The sequence below is a fragment of the Canis lupus genome, chromosome 7 (assembly GCF_003254725.2).
Source record: "Canis lupus dingo isolate Sandy chromosome 7, ASM325472v2, whole genome shotgun sequence".
Classification (NCBI taxonomy): Eukaryota; Metazoa; Chordata; class Mammalia; order Carnivora; family Canidae; genus Canis; species Canis lupus.
In genome coordinates this window covers 29,207,630-29,222,132 of record NC_064249.1, presented here as the reverse complement: position 1 = coordinate 29,222,132, position 14,503 = coordinate 29,207,630, and the positions used below count along the sequence as shown (strand labels likewise).

The 14,503-nt window shown below is 43.9% G+C and overlaps 1 long non-coding RNA gene across 1 annotated transcript in view; it reads right to left on the bottom strand.

Moving 5' to 3' along the window:
- LOC112648673 (uncharacterized) overlaps positions 1-14,280 on the bottom strand; it is a 30,979-nt gene extending 16,699 nt beyond the window's left edge. The window contains exons 1-2 of the long non-coding RNA XR_004817634.2: positions 14,039-14,280; positions 4,662-4,726 (exon numbers count right to left, since the gene is read on the bottom strand). This is a non-coding gene — a long non-coding RNA (uncharacterized LOC112648673). The remainder of the gene's footprint in view (positions 1-4,661; positions 4,727-14,038) is intronic.
- Positions 14,281-14,503: the final 223 nt, after the last annotated feature.

Below are 14,503 nucleotides of genomic sequence, written 5' to 3'. Positions count from 1 at the left end.
GACTCCTCCCTCTTTTGAAGGCATGTCAAGAATTTGTTGACACTCTTCCAAAACATGCAGCATACATGATGCCTTGTCTTCTATAAGCAGTGACAACTGCTTTTTTTTTTTAATCTGATGACTTAAAAAATAAAACAGAAGAATGTCTCTGCCCTACCATTCTTGTCTTCCCTCCCACAAACACATCCATCCTGTGAGGAAGTAAAGTACTTGTCAATTTCAGCAAGTGTTAAAAGGAAGAATGAAAAGGAGAAGCAGAAATACAAATTGTTGACATTTATTCATCCCTTGCTCCAATGCCAAGCCCCAGGTGAAGTGCTTTATGTACATTATCTATTTGAACCCTCAGGATAACTCCATTGCTTTCTATCATAAGCCTCTTTTATGGAGAAGTCTAAAATCTACAAATGCTGGCTGAATTGTCCAGGGCTAGGCAGCTGGTAAGGCATGAAGTAGTGGGGCCCAGTTGGACTGACCCCAGAACCTGTGCATCCAACACTGTGCTCTCGGCCAAGACAATTTCTGGGGTCATCAGTCAAGAGGTGGTTTTTTTATTTATTTATTTTTTTAATTCACAAGAGACACAGAGAGGCAGAGACATAGGCAGAGGGAGAAGCAGGTTTCCTGAGGGGAGTCTGATCCGGGACTCAATCCCAGGACCCCATGATCATGACCTGAGTCGAAGGCAGACACTCAACCACTGAGCCACCCAGGTGCCCCCCAGCTGAGAGTCTTCCTCCCATGGTTGCTGTACTTTGAGAAGTAAGATATCTGAAGGACCAGATGGAATAGAACCTGAGAATTCAAGGGGTTCCTGAACCCAGAAGGAGAGCGGCCAGATTGTTGCTGATGGAGAGAGGGTGGAGGACAGAGAGGCCCCCCACAGACAGCCAGGTAGCAGGGAGGGGGCTGGCCAGAGGGCCTGCAAACAGTCTCCAACACGATTACCTTCTGCCACCGATGTGCCAGCTTAGCTACCTCCCATTCATGCTGTTCAGCACTTCCTCCCAAACTGTCTCTCACAGAGAATAATTCAGGGACTTTCCTATCTTTCCTCCAGAATGTGGAATTTGCCTCTTTTGAGTTGACAGGTGTCCTGAAAATTAACTGGGTAGTTAAACAGGAAGAGGTCACTGAACAGAGATGGAGGGAAGTCCTGCCATCAGATTCAGTCCTCCTGGCCAGGCCATAGGGGAGGTGCAAAGGAGATGGAGCTCAGTTCCTCCCTGGGCCACAGGAGCGTCACCCAGCCTTGACCCTAGGCCCAGGCCTTCGAAGTTCTCACACAGTCAAGGTGAGCTGTGTTTTCGCTCTGCTCTTAAGGCCTGAGAAGCACCTCCTGCGGCAGGCTACCCTTACAGACACAGGGTGCCTCATCCAGCAGTTCCTCCCCCAACACTTCCTGAGCTCTGCTGCTGGGCTTCCAGGGCCCTGTCTCCACAGGCTCCTCTCCATTGTGTAAACTCCCTATGGTTCAGCTGCCCTCAGAGCACTTTTTGCTCCCTACTATGGTACAGCCCTTAAGGTATGCCCCATGAAGTCTCTCCAAAGTCAGTCATTCAGCAAATATTTGTGAAGCTCATCCTATGTGCCAGACACAGTTCTAGGTGGATCTGGCAAGTAACAGGACAGGCCAAGTCCCTGGCTGCTCTGAGCTGATATTCTAGAGGTTTTCACAAAAAGAGAGTTTAGAGATTACCACAAAGGAAGCTCTCTGGGTGTGGGGCATACAGAAGGATTCACCCAAAATAGCATCAGTAAATTGCCTTCTCACATGCAGTTGCAACTGCTGCCTGCCAGGGTGGATGACACACTCACTGGGAGTTAGGCCCTGTCCCCAGTGTTGAGCAACAGCGTGGGACAGGTCACTTGGGCTCTCGGCTACGATGACTTAACCCTTTCAGGACTCACCTCTGCAGTCTGGGAATTCACCTCCACAGACCTTATCTGAGGCAGGAATGTGGTCTGTGCTGGGTTTCTGTCACCACCACTTGCCTGGGGTTTCCAGGCTGAGGAATAAAGGAAGAGAAAGTTGCTACATCCACTCAAGGCACTTCCTCATGCTTTGACCTCCTCCATGTTTGCAACAATAAAAATAACAATAAACCAGCGAGGCTCTGCGAAGCTCTGCCCACACACCCCCTTCTGGAAGTAGATGTTCTATCCATTGGCATGACATGGACCACATCGTAAGTGGTCAGGGTGGTTATTACTTCACGTCAGAAATGTTCAGGGTGGGGGTAGTTAAATAATGTAACTGCTGAGTAGGTAAAATAGGAGTTTTATGCAAAGAAAAGGATATTTGAGGGAATAGAGTGAAAATTTCACATGAATTTCAAAGTTAAAGATACAGGAAATCAAGTAAATTTCTTCTATTTGGCTGCCAGCTTTAGGCTTTGCCTTGTAATCTGACAGGAGGTTTACTTTTCCTCATCTTGGCCCTGCTTTGGGGGCTAGTTGTAAAAGCTCTGATGTGATACAGACAACGCTCTGTCTTTGATACAGGAAGGGATATGTTGGTGCCAATGAGGCAGCTTCATTCAGCCATGAGCAGGCCAGCCGGAAGTGCCCAGGGACTAAGTATTCTTTCTTGCAGTAAGTGTTTCCAAAGCAGAGAAATTCCAAAGTTGCTTACGTGAGCAGCATAAAAATGTCATCAAGGACCCAGGTTCCTCTTACACTGTTGGTGGGAATGTGAACTGGTGCAGCCACTCTGGAAAACTGTGTGGAGGTTCCTCAAAGAGTTAAAAATAGACCTGCCCTACGACCCAGCAATTGCACTGTTGGGGATTTACCCCAAAGATACAGATGCAATGAAACGCCGGGACACCTGCACCCCGATGTTTATAGCAGCAATGGCCACGATAGCCAAACTGTGGAAGGAGCCTCGGTGTCCATCGAAAGATGAATGGATAAAGAAGATGTGGTTTATGTATACAATGGAATATTACTCAGCCATTAGAAATGACAAATACCCACCATTTGCTTCGACGTGGATGGAACTGGAGGGTATTATGCTGAGTGAAGTAAGTCAATCGGAGAAGGACAAACATTATATGTTCTCATTCATTTAGGGAATATAAATAATAGTGAAAGGGAATAGAAGGGAAGGGAGAAGAAATGTGTGGGAAATATCAGAAAGGGAGACAGAACATAAAGACTCCTAACTCTGGGAAACGAACTAGGGGTGGTGGAACTAGGGGAGGAGGGCGGGGAGTGGAGGTGAATGGGTGACGGGCACTGAGGGGGGCACTTGACGGGATGAGCACTGGGTGTTATTCTGTATGTTGGTAAATTGAACACCAATGAAAAATAAATTTATTTAAAAAAAAAAAGGAACCAGGTTCTTGGGACACCTGGGTGGCTCAGCGGTTGAGTGTCTGCCTTTGGCTCAGGGCGTGATCCTGGAGTCCCGGGATCGAGTCCCACATCGGGCTCCCTGCTTGGAGCCTGCTTCTCCCTCTGCCTGTGTCTCTGCCTCTCTCTCTCTGTGACTCTCATGAATAAACAAATAAAATCTTTAAAAAAAAAAAAAAGGACCCAGGTTCTTTCCATGTTCTCTCTCTACCATCCTCAGCGTGTAGTAGGCACTTGGTCTCAAGCTATCCGGATGGCTGCTATCGTTGCAAGCATTGTATACTTGCACAAGGTCATGGGGAGGCTGAAGACAATGCCTACCTTGTATCTCTTTTAAAGAAGACAAACTTTCCTGGTCAGTTCCCCTACTCTAGCAGATGTGCCCTCACATTGGACAGAAGTGCAGCGCAGAACTGCAGGCGAAAGGAGAAGATGCACTATGATTAGATTTTCCCACTCCCTGGGATGAGGTAGGGCCTGTCTCTCCTTGAGAGGATGGTGACCAATACCCTGATCTAGTCTGTTCTGTCTGCCAGGCAGAGAGTGTGGCTAATGGGAGGCAAGCAGCACAGTGAGTAACTCAGCACTTCCACCTTCCCTCATCCACCAGCATGGATAGCCCTGTGGGAAAAGTGAGATGATTAATTGGGGAAAAATAAATGTCAAGTGGCTTTCTGTTTCCCAGATGAGAGAGTTTCATTACATTCTGTTTTTAATCATGCAATTTATGCCACACTTCATCAGGCAAGTCCATCAGACAGATGGCTTTCCAAACTTGAAAAGTTTTGTCAACTTGGAAAAAAGGAACGAGCCAAGGTCAGCTGAAGCCTGACCTTTTCCACCAAGCAGGTTATGGATGTGTCTATCTATTGAGGGCCTATGTCACACATATGTCCCCCAGAGTGACTTGGAAGTGCAGGCAGAAGCACAGTGCATGAAAGCTGGATCTTATTGCTCATCCACTCTCCTGGATGGTATACAACTCATTGCACAGAGAAGCAAATGTAAGAGCAGACAGAGAAGGGGCTTTACCAAGGTCAGAGAGTGAGTGGCTGAGGCAAGATGGCAGCCTCCCTGGATGTTGTCCACCTGTTTGCACAAAGACTCTTAGCTGCAGCTCAGGCCCACCTGACCAAGGAGCTATCTCACAATTCAATAAATACCTACAAATAACTAGAGTCCCACAGATGCCACAGACCACAAGAATTGAAGAACAAGAAGGGGTGTTGAGAAGGATGAAATGGTAGTTACTTTCCTGAAGCACCAACATTCCTCAAAACATGCAGAAAGTGAGCATACTTCACCTTGGAGTTGAGTAAATCTGGAGCTACTTCATCTTCTGTAGCTTAGATGGATAAGTTGCAGGACGCTAAAGGAAGAAGTGAAAAGAGCATTTAGCAATTCAATTAAAAATAGATATGATGCTAGACTGTAACAGATGAATGTGGGTTTAAACTACATAAAGAGAAAAGGCCTTTGTTCCTGGTTCCCATTCTCCACTGATACAGATAGGGCTGCCTGAATAACTCACAGGCTCCAAGAACATGGCTTTGGAGGTTCTCTCCTTCATCGTGTCAAACATGTGCATCTAGGATCACAACTTCAACTCCATGTTGACAACCAAATCCTGAGTTTTCTACTTCATGACTAGAAGGGAGAGGTACTAGTTATCCCACTTCTCTTAGAAGCAAAGGGCCCTAGCTGCTGTGGGTGGAATAAAATAAATAAAATAGAACCCACCAGAAAGAATCTCAAGTGTCCCATTAACACATATTTCTCTTCAATCTGATTTTCACTAGAATGAGCACTGGAATGGTTGGCATTGTAGGTAACATAAGAACCTGGAAGTAAGTTCTGAGCCCTTTGACTGAGACTGCACCAGAGTGGGAAGCCTAAGGGATACATGTCACACTGCTTGGGATGGCCACAGATCTGCTATGAGATTAGAGAAGATCCCTAATGTAAACCAACAAAAGCACCCTGTTCTAGCTGGTGTTTTCAACATGCCACAATGTGAATGGTTGGAAACACAGCAACTCAACACTTTGACCGAAAACCTGAACTCCAGGAAGAATGAAGCAGTCCGAGAGTGCTGACTAAGAGAGCATTTGAGGTAATCAACCTGTCTTGTGTAATAGCTATGCTAACCCCTAAGAATTTAAGGCCTGTGTCAGAGACAATGCCCTGGCACATAACAACCCTACCAGCACATGCTGTGGAATGAAGCACTGAATCATAGGTGAGGAAAGCAGGGCCTTCTCCCCATCTATCAATCCTACTTCTAAATTTCAATATTACCCACTGATACCCACTGTATCCTGGAACAAACCACTGGATTTTTTTTTAACTAAAGGCAAGGCTAAAGCCTCAAGGGCCTCTAAGAGGACAGTTGGGATCTTTCTGATGGGCTCTGTTTTATTGGACAAAATGGCACTCCACCAGGAGGGGTTAAGGCCCCTTGCTCCCAGAAGTGGGATCAACCTGTCAGAGTGAGGCTGGAATTCATTAGGTCCAAGCTGCTCATTTGAACAGAATAAGATGGAATGTCTTTCTCAAGGTGACAGGCTCAGATTCTGAACTCTAATGTGCCAGCCTATGACCCCACAGACATGTAAGCCTGAGCACCTAAGTTTCATCTACATGAGCTTTGTGCCACCTTGTTCCTCTTCCATGTCTGGTGTTGGAAAAAGGGCAGTATGACATTGGGGAAGGGCCTCCACCCCTATAAGAAAACCGGAAGTTTGGGAAATGGCCATGGCAGCCAAGGTTCCCAATGCGTGCACAAGTGTAATAGTGATAAAAGCATAGAGTGGGCAAGGACAGGGCATCCCGGTTGGCTGCTCTACTCCAGGGGTCTGGAATAAGCCCATGAGAGGAATAACAGCATGCGAGGAGAATCTCCATATTCTTGCTCACCTGTTTCTTGGCCAAGTCTCACAATGATTCACAAACTATTCCTCCATGTCCTCCTCTCTGGGTCAGTTTGAACTCTGTGTGATATGAAAGCCAGTAGGGAGGTTATACGCACTGTGGCTGATTGTTCCAATGTGCCCTTTCTGCCATCTGTACTATCCTATTTCTTAGTCCTTGAGAACAGGGACCACTTAAGATGCTTTTGCAGCCACCACAGCATCTTTCATAGCACCAGGATAGAGTAAATGCTCAATAAATATGTATTTATTTTGACCCTGTGTCAGGCTGACTGATCCACTATAGGCAGTTCAGTGGAAGATGAATCATATCTGAAGATTTCACAATTACTCCAATCAGACCTTCCTTCTGAAACATTCTTTCTCCAAATTCTCCTTTGAAGGCCATTTGATTATATTAATAGTGCTATTTCTGAAATTGTAACTCCCACTCTTGACACAGCATAATTTGTAGCAGACACTGTTCTTTCAAAAGCTCAGAGGTTTCAGAGGAAACCAAATACTCCTCCCTTCTTGCTTTCCACTCACACATTCTTCCCTTCACTCGAGAAGTGATGGTACATAGTTTCTGAGACGAAGAGGAGGAGTTGTCATTACATGTTGCCTTCCTGTGACTTCTCACTGCACTTGGAATAAAATCCAAAATCCTTCCCACGCTCCTGCCCACTTCTCCGATCTCACTTCCTGATTCTCTCCTTCCCTCCCATATTCCACCACAGGACTTATCTTAATTAATTTCTCAAACACACAGGGTTCTTCTTAGAAGTCTTTCCTGCCTAGAAGGTTTTTCCAGGACTGATTCTGCAACCCTCAGGTCTTGCTTTCAATGTGACCTCCGTCCTTGATCACAAAAATACAGTAGGTTTGCCCCTCACCCTTTGTCTCTTTTGCACTTATGCTTTATCCTTGAAGCACTTATTTGGATTCGTAATTGAATTTTTTTTTGCCTCAGTAGCCTGGAAGCCCCTGAGAACACAGGCCACATTAATTTTGTTTCTTCCTGTAATGCCTGCACAGAGCTTAACTCAAGAGAGGGCTTTCATTAACACCTGTTGAACGAATGAATAAATGAATGAATGCTTTAAGAGAAATCTATCCCTTGCTCTCTGGCTCTCCTCCCTGTTTTCCCATCTCAGATCCCTCCTGGAGGCTAAGAAGCATTTTCTTCTAATCCAAGGACTCTAAAACCTCTAGGGTAGAGATAAATTAGGCTGGTGTGGGGAGGGAGTTCATTGGTTCCTATCAGCAGAATAAGGTATGAAATGTACCACAAATGAAGAAAAATGTACCGAATCAGGTCAGAAGTTATGGCGAATTCAAGAGCCCAGCTCCTGGGGCAGAAATATGTCCTTACAGTCTAAAGAAGGTATTCATTTTAGAGCTGCTGATGTCTTAGAATGTGGCAGATTGTAACCCCTATCAAATGTAGGTCATATGCCTCTGAAAGGAAAAACTGTTTCCTTCTGCTCTACTCACTTCTTTACTCCAAATGTATGGGATTTTTTCACCCACCAAGCAATTCTCCAATAGCACCCTGGTGTTCTGCAATTTAACTCAACTCTGACACCGTTTGCCTAGAGATAGCATCAGATCCCACAGGCAAAGGGCTCAGTCCCACAGGATCACTCCCACCTCAGATGCCAGTCCCAGGTCCCAGGTCATCACCTGTACTCTTACAGGCCAGCTATAAATAAGAGATTCCCATTATCTTCAACCCCAAGTTTGATCATTTGTTAGAAAGGCTGACAGAGCTAAAACAATAATAACGACAAAACACAGTTTACTATGACTTGTTACAAAGGATATTGAAAGATACAAATGACCAGCCGTATGAAGAGTACATAGGGCAAGGTCCAGAAGGGTCCCTAGCACAGGAGCTTCTGTCCTCTTGGAGTCTGGGCTATGCCACCCTCCTGGCCTATGGATGCATCCTTCTTCACCAGCCTGGAAGCTCTCTGAATCCTATACTTAGGGAGTTTTCTGGAGGCTTCATTACATAGACAAGATTGATTAAATCATTGGCCATGGTGATTGATTCAACCTCTAGCCACTTTCCTCTCTGCACAGGAGGGGGTGTTGAAAGTTCCATCTCTCTAATCACATGGTTGGTTCTCCAGACAACCAGCTCCCACTGTGTGGCTATCTAGGGGCTTACTAAAACTCACCTCATTAACAAACTCAGATGTGGTTAAAAGGGGTTGTCATGACCAACGGAAGGGTCTTTCCACCTTAATTTCTCCTACACTTAGGAAATTCCAAAGGTTTTAGGAGCTCTGTGCCAGAAAAAGGGACAAAGACCAAATATATATTTCTTATTTTAAATCACAATATCACAGAAACTCCAAGACCAATACAGGGTTGTGTCATTTTTAAAAGATGATTAGCATCTAGCAGAAGGGTTCTGAGCGCCTTAAGAGAGGATGATGTAGACCAGAAACTGCCTTCTCCACATTCCTTGGTCTACCTGCAGGTCTCTGGGAGGCTTAGCCCAAAATAAGAAGCTAGGCAACCCTCTTGGTGTTCATTGGCTATTGTTATGGCCTTAATTAGATTACATAAAAAGGGAGATTTACCTCTGCTTCCAATTTAATTTTCCATGGGATTCGAATTCCAGGTGTTCTGGACCCAAATGTCCTCAATAGACCTCAGGTCAGCTCAGCTCAGCTCAGTACATGTGGACAGAAGAAAGCTGGCTGCTCACCACAGTTTTGTTTTTATTTTTTCCCCTGAGTGCTCTGTATTCAATAGTGTCAGGCACGACTGTCTGCTGCAACATCACTGGGCCTCTGTGGTTCCCAGCAGTGCTGGCAGGATGTGCAGGCAACTTAACCTACTTGTTTGCCTCACAGTTGGCTAGCATTTCATTTGTTACTGTACTTACCTTCTCTGCCTCAAGAGTCTAGTTTTTCCATATGTAGATTTATTACAGTTAAGATTGGTAAATAGTTAGATTCTTCATTAATCTCTTACCTCTCATACTAACCCTATGATCTTGGAAAAGTCAGCCTTTGGATAGCTCAGTCTCCTCATCTGTAAAATGAGGAAATGAGGATCTAACTCATAGAGGTAACTAATAAGTGAGCTATTATATGAAGAGCACACAGAGATGTTTAACAATAATTGGTGCTCCATAGATGTTGATATGACTAATATTGCTGTATCGTTATTTTCAAGTTAGCTTCTGGAAGAGTGGGAATTAACCTCATTCCTTCGTCCCAGGGGCCTGATTCAGTTCAACTTCATTGTTGAACAATGAAGTGTTCAACAAACATATGATGAATTGAGCTCCCCTAGCACGTATTGTCTGCACTATTCAAATGCTGCTTGTCACCTAGTTGCTTGCTCTGATTCTCAGTGTGCAAATCATCCAGCCCCAACTGAGCTGCTGTTTCCTGCAAGTATAGGATATCTCATTTACCTTTGTATGCCTCACACCATCTGGTTCACATTAGGTGCTTGATAACTCTTCACAGACTTAAACTCCTATATTTCTTAATCCTGATAACAAGGAAATCATACGGGATATGTGTAGGAGCACCTGGCATGCAATGATGCCATAATTTAGAAGTGGGAGTATATCAAACCATCAGAGTAAGATTGGGGCTGACAGGCAAGAAGGGACTCAAGATATCTACCTAAAGGCAGGCCTATATATTAGGCTGTATGCTCCTCATGGGCAAGGACCATATTTCCCTCTTTCTCAAGCACCTCACATGGCGCCTGACATGTACCATGTTCTCAATGTCAATTAAATGGTGAATTTATTCACATTTGAAGCTCTAACATAGGAAGCTCCTATTGCTTCATAGTGTTCAGTATATGTTTATTAGCATGCCCTGTGCCTACATACAGAGCTCCTGCCCTACTCTATCCCTACTACCACATATTCTCCATCCTTGGCTAGATCCTCACCTCAGTTTTGACTTGGCAAGATGAGAGTCACACTTTGAAATTATGTTTGTGCAAAAATAGCCACAAACAGTTAACACTTTGCTGGAATCTCTTCTTGGTGTGTAGAAGAAAGGCATCAACAAAGATTTGTGCCTCCTGTTAGATGTGAGAAAACCTTTCTTTGCTACTCCTTGAAAGTATACTCTTTTTGAACCAAGTTAACCTCAGGAAAACCACTAGTTTTCCTACTAATACTAAGTCTTTGAAGAGTATTAGCAGAGAAGACTCCCTAAGAGGCAGGCCTGCCAGAACTACCAATCAAACATGGCTGCTTCCTTTCCCAACATATGTTAGAGAAGAAGGAGCTTTTTGTTTTGACTTCTCCAAACAACATCAACCTCCCCTTTCCAAACAAAGTCTATGTAAGATGCTCTGGATGCAATGGATAGAAGATCTAGCTACCAGGGGCCTAAACAATAAGGATGTTTATTACTTTGTATCATATAAAGCTTGGAGGTAGGACAGTTTCAGAGTGGGTTAATTCACTGACATAGAAATAACATGGAACTAGTTTAGCTATTCTTCAGCTTTCTCCCACAGTCCCAACACCTGCTGTAGGTCAGGCCTCATGTGCTGTAAACAATCTTCAGAAAGATAAAAAGAGAATATCCCCATCTTATGCCCCTCCATCAGATGTCCCCCATGTCTCATTGACCAGAATTAGCACAATCCACCCAGGCTTCAACAATCCCTAGGTAAGGCAAGGCCACCATTGTTGGCCTAGACCAATGAAGATTCACCCTCTGAGGCTGGTGAGTCCAAGTTCCCCTAAAGGACATAACCCCTATGAGAAGGGCAATCAAGTTAGGATTTTGATAGCAAGGTAGAAAGAGGGAAATAGCTCCCTGATAGGCAACCAACAGTGTCTGCAACAGAAAAATTGTCCCATTGATCTTCTAAGGAGAGAATGAGTAAAATTATTATCAGCTTTATTCTTGGGGAAATCCAACTATTTTAAGATAAAGATATTGCTTACTCAGAGCTACAATCTGATTAAAAAGAAAAGGCCTTTCAAAAGCATTAACTCAGAACCATCATTATCCATGAGGGCTGAAACAATAGCAAAACTCCGCCAAAATCTTCTAGTATGCAAAATATTAAAGTAGGCTCACCAGTGCAAAGAAAACAAAATCTTCTTGTAGCGCTGAGTCACCTGACTTGACAGCACACACTTCCTGATTCCAGATAAATGTCAAGACTGGCATGAGGATATGTGGCCCCAATTTCAGTCTGTTACAAAACTAACCAATGTCTCTCACTGGAGAATACAATACTCTTTTTATAAGCAAGAAATACAATTCGCAACTTTACTGGAGACCCTGTTGGGGGCTTTATAAAGGTTCTTTTGGAAAAGCTTGAAATCTTTTAATCCTTATTTTAAAAAATAGTACTTTTTCAAAAAGAGATAGGTTAAGCAACTATTTTATCCTAAAGACATGCCTAAGTTTTCATTCCTAAGATTTGTATTAAGCATAAAATGTGATGGTCAAATTTCTGCTTCATGGATCATTCATTATTCATTCACTTAACTTCAGGTTGGCCGGTCCCTCTCCTGTTCATACTCCCTTGAATCTGGCAGGATCCTGGTGCTGACAGCTCAGGTTTCCATCTTGGTATTCTCAGAAAGGCTAAAAGGGAGCAAAGGGCACAGCGTCTGGGAGCCTTTTCTGGGTTCTCTACCTCCTCCCTCTCTTGGAAGTCCTCCCCATTGAGTCTTGCCTGTCCCCACAGCAGGCCTTCCTCCAGCTGCTGGACCTTCCACCCATGACAAATGCCAACCAACGTTCGGATTCCTCAGCAATGAACAACCTGTACTATCCATTTATGAAATCTCTTCCTTCTCTGACGCTGTTCCTCTCCACAGAGCGCTTGGTGTATTTTGGGCTTAGGCCACAGAAGCAAATTTCCTCTGGAAGAGTTTGAAAAAGAAATGAGCCATGGAGCTGCAAAATTAAGTCACACAGAAAACTTCCCTGAGAAAGTGGGGTAGCCAGTTAACTAAAGGGTAGTCACCTCTGCTGTGCCTTGTGTAAGAGAATGAGTTGGTTAGAAGCAGAGTGACAAGGCAAGTAAAATTTCAGTAGGACTGAGTTTCAAACGTTCCTGCCAGACAGGATTATATGTCCTCAGGCAAGTGTCCCTCTCCTGTGGCCCATGGTATCAGCTGTGTGTGGCTTTTTTTTCAGGAAGAGAAGTGGAAATACCAACCCACAGTTAGGAATTGAGATTAGGATGAGAGAAAAGAGGATGTATCATACAGTGTCTAAAAACTAAGCAGACTACCAAGGTCAAAATTCTTGCTCCACTACTTACTAACTACATGGCTTGAATTCATTACTGTATCTAAGCCACCAGTCACTTAACTGCAGATTCGGAATAATAGTAGCTACCTCACCAAACTGGTTGGGTGAAATTAAACAAGATAAGGTAGTAAAACTAGCAGAATATCAGATATTTAATGACAGCAACACAACAACAACAATAATGTGGGTGGTTATTAATAAAATGGAGAGACCAGCTAAAGAATACAAAGTTGTGAGAGCTATAACACAAGATTTAGCCCTGGATTTCTATATGGTAGAGGGGGAAGTAGAGATAATGGTGAGGAAGCTGAGGGCCAGGTCAGAAGTCCCTCTTCACGGTGGAGGCATGTTGGGTGGAGCCAGCATTGGACAAGATCCAGAGACGGAGTGGATTGTGGTGGAGAAACAACTCCATAGTACTGGAGTTTCCCCTCTTATTTAGCTGAGCTAGGTTCATTAATAGAAGTGAGCTAATGTGTTTCCCCCTAGAAGTAGTCAAGTTACTTCATCTCAGAAGCAATGTTCCCCAGGAACTGTTACACTTGGAATTACAACAACAAAACCACCTCAGACACACCCAGGGCAGCAGCCCAAGGCACACAGCTCTGCTGCAGTGGAAGAGCTTCCCATCATGAAAATTAGGTTGAAAAGTAGGAGCCCCTCTGAGTTAGGTCAACAACCCAGAGTCACAGAGCTCTTCCAGCTAAGAGAGACCCTTCACAAAGATGCTTGCTGGCCAGCCCAGCATCAGTGGTGTGGTTGGTGCTCTTCACACTGAAAAGCTGGACTTCACAAGGGGGTTCTACTCTTATCTTAGGGAGAAGAGTGCTAGTGCTAGGAAAGTCAGGGGTATTTTTCCTCCATTAACAAAACATTCACATAGGCCTTAGTGTCTATAAAAGTTAGCCATTAGTGAAGAGATGGTTATTCCAGAAAAGGTTATAACGAAATCATTTTCTATTAGAAATATTCAAAAACAAATTTTTAAAGATTTATTTATTTTAGAGAGAGAGAGTAGGAGTGAGGGGAGGAGCAGAGGTAGAGAATCTCCAAGCAGGCTCCCTGCTGAGTGGAGCTGACACAGGGTTTGACCCCATAGCCCCAAGACCATGACCAGAGCTGAAACCAAGAGTCAGATGATGCCCAACTGACCTAGCTACCCAGGCACCACAAGAAATATTCAAATTTGAACCTAATTGTAAATTTTACATAAAAACATTTTCTAGGTGGATTAAGGATTTTATGTTTATAGAAAGAAAAAGGAGAAGCAGCAGCAGTAGCATGAACAAGCTAGAAGAAAAGGTAAGTGTGCTTTTAACTTATCTTGGGGTAGAGTGGCAATATTAAAATATGGCCACAGACAATACAATACCTCTCCCATGAAGCCCACTTGAATCTGAGCAGGCTTGAAACTACTTTGACTGCTAGAGCAGCTGACATCCAAGGCTGTCAAAAAAAAGGCCTCATTGCTTTTGCTTTCTTTGCTGGAACACTCACTTTTAGAGTCCTGGGGTGCCATGTACTCCACAGCTACATGTTTAGCAGGCCACATGGAAGCATTCAAGGGACAGTCTCTGCTCAGTCCAGCCTTCAAGCCATTCCACAAGGCCCTAGAAATGTGGGTGATGCCATCTTGGATTCTCTTAATCAGCCAGCAGATGAACACCAAATGACTTCTGTCAATATCAGGTGGAGCAGAAAAATCATCAGCTGATCCTGCCTAATTCCAGGTAACCTACAAAAACTATAAAATGGAAGATGGTTGTTGTTTTAAGCCAGTAAGTGTTGGAGTCATTTGTTATGCGGCAGTAGATAAGTAGAACCAAAAGAGAAGAACTTTCTTAAGCACAAAAAGCCTTGGTAGGAATCAAAATAAAAGAATAACAGACTTGAAATTGTAAACTGCTTTATGTCAATTATCATCAAATACAAATTAAAAGACAATGATGCACTAGAAAAATA